Genomic DNA, 5,586 nt, shown 5'->3' with positions numbered 1-5,586 from the left:
GGCTGCAGTGGGCTGCCATAAGCTACCGTGAGCAGCCGGCAGCCAGCATGAGCTGCCGTGAGCTGCTGTGAGTGGCCATCCAATGGCCAGAGACCAATCTGCCTCGGCCAGGAGGAGCGCAGTGATCATAGTGCCAATGTGGGCCAGTGAAGCAATGTCCTCCACAGCTAGACTGAAGAACAAAGGGACAGCAACTTGTCTGTTCATCTTCCCCAATTCCCCAATTAAAAAAAAAAATCTTAAAAAAAAAAAAAGACAAGGGTTAAAAACATCTTAACTACAAATAACTCTCCCCTGACTTTGTAGGAAGGAATCTTTTTCACCAAAAGAGTAAAGAAACATCATTGAATGAGAGCTTCTCTTTCAGTAATCTCTTCCAAACAGGAAGCTGTTATCTACCTTCTTTTAAAAAACAGCTGCTTGGGCCCTTCCAGCTTGAGTTTAGCTCTCAGGCAGCTTCTCCTTTCTCCCTGGGGGGTACAAGTGGTGTTAAATGACAGGCAGATGTTGAACAAGATACCTCCCTGCACAGTTCCCTTTGACTTGAGTAGGCTCCAATCTCTATTAAAAAAAAAAAATAGACACCTGAAGATAAGCCTGTCAGAGGGTTCTGAAATTAACATAACACACACCTCCTGCCACTGTCCTACAACTTAAAATGGTGAATTTTCCAAATGCCTACCAGCTCGTCGCAAGGCCTTCAAAGCAAAGCCAGGGTTCCCAGATTGGAGCAAGTCTCCTGCGCTTGCCTTGGCACGTGGGAAAATAAAAGCAGGAAGACCAAGTTAAATGCCTCCCTGTACAACTCCACACTGAGGAGCTGAAGTCCTCCCAGGCTCTACTGTTGCAGACAATAGCCACGGTGACTGTCCCATGCCCCCTTCGATCTTCACAAGAACCCTGGCACATGCACATTTATAATTCCCATTTGCATGGTGAACTGAGGCAGAGGCAGTTAAGGAACTTACCGGAAGGTCACACAGCTAGCCGGTGACTAGGCTTAAGTTGACCCAAAGTCAGGCTATGTGATATACACAGAGCAGACTAAAACACAACAGGATGCTAAAGGTAAGAAAGAACACACCCCCGCCCCCAGAACACTGTAGTGGGTTGAATGGTAGCCCCCCCCCAAAAAAAAAGGATATGTATCCAAAAAGGATACATCCTAACCCCTGGAATCTTGGAATATGGCCTCATTTGGGGAAAGGGTCTTTGCCGATGTAACTAACTTGGGGTTCTTCAGACGAGATCATCCTGGGTTATCTGGATGGATCCTAAATCCAATCACAAGTGTCCTTATGTGAGAGAAAGGCAGAGGGAGGTTTGACACAGACAGAAGAGGACAAGGTACAGGCACAGACTCGATGACCATGCAAAGACAGAGGCAGAGACAAGAGTGATGCTACCACAAGCCAAGGAAGCCTGGAGCCACCAGGACCTGGAAGAGGCCCCTGGAGCTTTCAGAGGGAGCCCAGCCAGGCCAACTCGTTGATTGCTGACCTATGTCCTCCAGAGCTGTGAGAGCATACATTCCTGTTTTACATTACCACGCCTGTGGCAATTTGTTATAGCAGCCCGAGCCAAATAATACAGACTTAGGAAATAAAAGCAATCCTTAGGTTAACCTAAGGGAACTGTGGAGTCCCCTGTAATTACCACGTGTGCCTGAATCTCTGACGAGAGTAAAAGCCACGAGAGGGCATAAAAACTGCCTCATTCATCTTTGTACCTCCGACACCCATGGTACTGACGCGTAGGTCAATGAACGTTTATTGCATTGGACCATGGAAATAGCTGAAAGGCTGGTGAGGGAGAGTATAGGAACAGCGAGCCTGGGATCGTGGGAGAGCACACAGAGGAGGCTGTGGAGAGTCAGTCCCTTTTAAAGGGTCCAGATCAGACTGACATCGTCCATGTGGTTCTTTTTCAGGACTGAGAAGCAAGATCGGGAGCCCTATCCTCAGTTAGGGAAACTGAGAGCACCAAACTATTTTCAGCCTTAGTCTAATCAAAACATAGCCATGGAAATGGAAACCGATCCCTACACTTGTCAAAATGGACAACATAGGGATAAATTTGATTGTTGTTCCATTTTTAATTTCCTTTTAAAATATATTCATTATTAAACTATATAAATGTACCCCGTGACGTCTCCCTCTCTCCCACTACCCGTCCCTTCATTGACCAAAGATTTGTTGAGAGCCTGCTATGTGGACTGTTCTCAATGCTTGGGACACATCAGCAAATTAAACAGGCAAAATGCCTTCACCTTCCACTGGGCTGAGAAATCGAAGCGAGGCTCTGAGGAGAGAGTTGAAGTGATGGAAGTTAGCCAAGCACATATTTTCCCCCTACCACCCTGGTATTAGATTTCCCTGAATCCTTCCAGAATTTCTTCATGGGTATGGCAGGAAATGGAACATATATTTTTATTGTTTCTTTAATAAAAAAAGGCAGTATACTATACTGCATCCTGCTCTTTTATTTAATATACCTTGGAGCTTTTTGTCAGATAACCTCTCGTTACCTGAAAGTTTCCTTCTTTATTTTTGTACTATTGGCTAAAACCTCATTATTTGTATGACTATACAATAATATATTTACCTCTCTTGCCATCTGTCCCACGAATGACTGCACCTTCTTTCTGCTCATCCTCCTTCTTCATAGAGGTGATGTTGCTTTGTCTTCAAATGTGTGGCTAACAGTTCACATTTTTCACCAGTTCTGTAACAATATTTTTCTGGGGAGTGTTCTTTGTTGGTATGTTTACTGAACTTCTCCACGTTTTTCTTAAAGTGTGTTTGAGTTGATATTATACCCTTTACATTTTTTTTNTATATATATATATATATATATATATATATATACAGATACCTGCGTTTTAATTGAGATGTGGCTTGTGAACATCAAGACTGGCATATTAAATTGATTAATAAATAAGAAAAATGCACATACACTCTATTGTATTATCACGAGGATCTGAGGACATACACAGTCTTCACAACTCAGCCACAGCCACTTCCTCAGCAGGCTGAGGTGAGAATAGCACACTTGCATTAGCAACAAAACCTAAACCCTTAGTTGATAAAGGAATGAAAAGTAAAACATGGACGGAGGGAGATAAACATGTTTGCTTATCTCACCCTTTAGTGGCTTAGAAAAGGTTTCTGAGGGAAAAAAGTTTGTGGGAATTTGGTTGCACCTAGCACAGGATGATTTATGAAAGTTCAGTTATAGAGCGACCTCATCTGTTATATTTGCCAAGAATCAAAATGTGAGGATCTCGGGTAGAGTGGAACATAAAGCACTGCCGAATGCATATTGAGCTTCAAAACAAAGAGCAAAGTAATAGGCGTCTGCCAGATATAAGTCTCCTGAAAGGGCATTCTAATTAAAAATATCTAAACAGTATTTTAAATACAACAGACAAGGTCGTTCCAATAAAAAGGTATCACAGGCATTGACAAAGAATGACAGGGATACTCAGAAAGTAAGTGCTTGGAATTGCAGTGCATATGAAGATTCATTGTAGGGGCTAAAAAAGAAAAAAAAAATTAAGTGTCAGAAGAAAGGGTAGAAGTCATATCTCATTCTTATTTTATCATCATGACAGCAGCCATGCTGCCACTCAAAGGCTCAGACTGCTATTGTTGCTGCATTGTTTATACCTGCAAGGGATGGTGTATAATCAAAAGTAACATTTGGCAAGCCCCAAAACAAAGTTTCTGTCAAAGGGGGAAAAAAAGAATGGTTTCTTGACTGGCAGCTTAGGAGGGGCAGACACAGAAGAAAAAGGCAAGTGTTAAAATGTGCATTGAGGAATGTCTATTTAATACAGCCCTCTATTTAATACGTCCTCTACCTGAACCTGTCTTGTGTCACATAGCAAATAGCCTATGGTGTTTTGAGAATCTGGGATTGAATCAAGTTGCCAGATTTCAACTCAATTTATATCCTGTATTTCTCCTACAACATGGAGAAATAATGTCCTGCACAACGCAGCTTATTTGTCTGTAAAATGAAGATAAGGTACACATTTTCCAAATTTGAGTTGTAACGGGAGATGCGTGGATAGATTCTCTTTAGTGAATAAATCGAACACAACAAGATACATAGACTCAAGCAGCATTTACATTTTCACTGAAGCAAATTCAAAAGACACACTTGGGGTGTCCGGGAAGCTTACACACAGGACGCACATAATTCCTTGACCATCATTCACTGTGTCTATGCTGCTTCAGCCTCATTTAAGAGCAGCTTTCAAAAGGCAGGGAACTACAGTCACGCAATTCTCTGTATCAGTCATATACTATAATAATGCAACATCTTTAGCACTTGCCATGTTTCTCCAAGCACAGTTTTAAGCACTTTACACATGTTACTCATTAATCTGCACAATAAACCCCATGGTTAACACTGTTTCTGCGCCCTTTCTACACTTAGGCAAACTAAGACAGAGTGGATAAATATATTGCCCTGGATGTACTGGTTTTCTATTGATATATTAAATTACTACAAAGTTAACTGTTTAAAACACCACACATTTATTAGCTTACAGTTTCTGTTGGTCAAGAGCCCAGGCACGTCTTAATGATCCTTTGCTCACAGTTTTAACAAGGCTGCAATTAAGGTGTCAGTTGGGCTGTATTTTCACCCCAAGGCTCAGCTGGGGAAGAATCTGCTTCCAAGGCCATTCAGGTGATTGATTGGTAGAACTCATCTCCTTGCAGCTCTATGATGGAGGGCCTCACTTTCTGCTGCCTTTTGGCTGGAGGCTGACCTTGGGTGCTAGGGGCCACCTGCCGTTCTTTGCTACATGGCTTCTCCAACGTGGCTGCTTACATCATCAAGCCCAGAAGGAGAGTCTCTCATCTCAGCGAGGGTTCAGTCTCTCTTTTAAGGTCTGTTTGCCTGATAAAGTCTGGCCCACCCAGGGTACTCGCCCCTTTAACTCAAATTCAACTAACCTGGGACATTGATTATATCTACAAAAATCCCTTCACATTTGCCATATGCAACTGGCTAGAAGGAAGTCTTGAGTCCCACTCACACTCAAGGGGAGGGGATCCCACAAAGGCACAAACAACAGGAGGTGGTATTTTGGGGGGCCACCCCAGGTTCTGTCTGCCACACTAGATCGGTGCTTCCCTAGCTTTACTATACATACAAACCATCTGGAGAGCTTGTGAAGTACAGGTTCTGATTCGGCAGGTCTGGGGTGGGTCCTGAGGGTCTGCATTTCCAACAAGCTCCCAGGTGATGCTGACGCTCCTGGCCGGTGTGGGGACCACCAACACCCCACAAAGCTGGGCTAGGAAGCAGCAGTTTGAGCTCCTGGCCCCGTGCTCTTAACCGCTTCCTACTTGTCAGATCTCCCAGGACTGCTCACTCCCGGGCAGAGCGTTTTGCCTGCTCCACGGTTCCTTGTGTCGCCTGCTGAGGGGTATTGATTTACCTTCTCCACCATCGCCTCCCCTCCCTACAGGAGAAGTTTCTTCTTTTCTTACTTTATAAGTCGGGCCTCCATGGATAGTTTTATTTGACCAAAGTGTTTTTACCAGAGAAATCTTTTCATGTTGAAGAAAA

The sequence above is a fragment of the Hipposideros armiger genome, unplaced genomic scaffold, assembly GCF_001890085.2.
Source record: "Hipposideros armiger isolate ML-2016 unplaced genomic scaffold, ASM189008v1 scaffold_1144, whole genome shotgun sequence".
Lineage (NCBI taxonomy): Eukaryota > Metazoa > Chordata > Mammalia > Chiroptera > Hipposideridae > Hipposideros > Hipposideros armiger.
The sequence above is the reverse complement of the archived record's forward strand: the minus strand, read 5'-3'. Positions refer to the sequence as shown.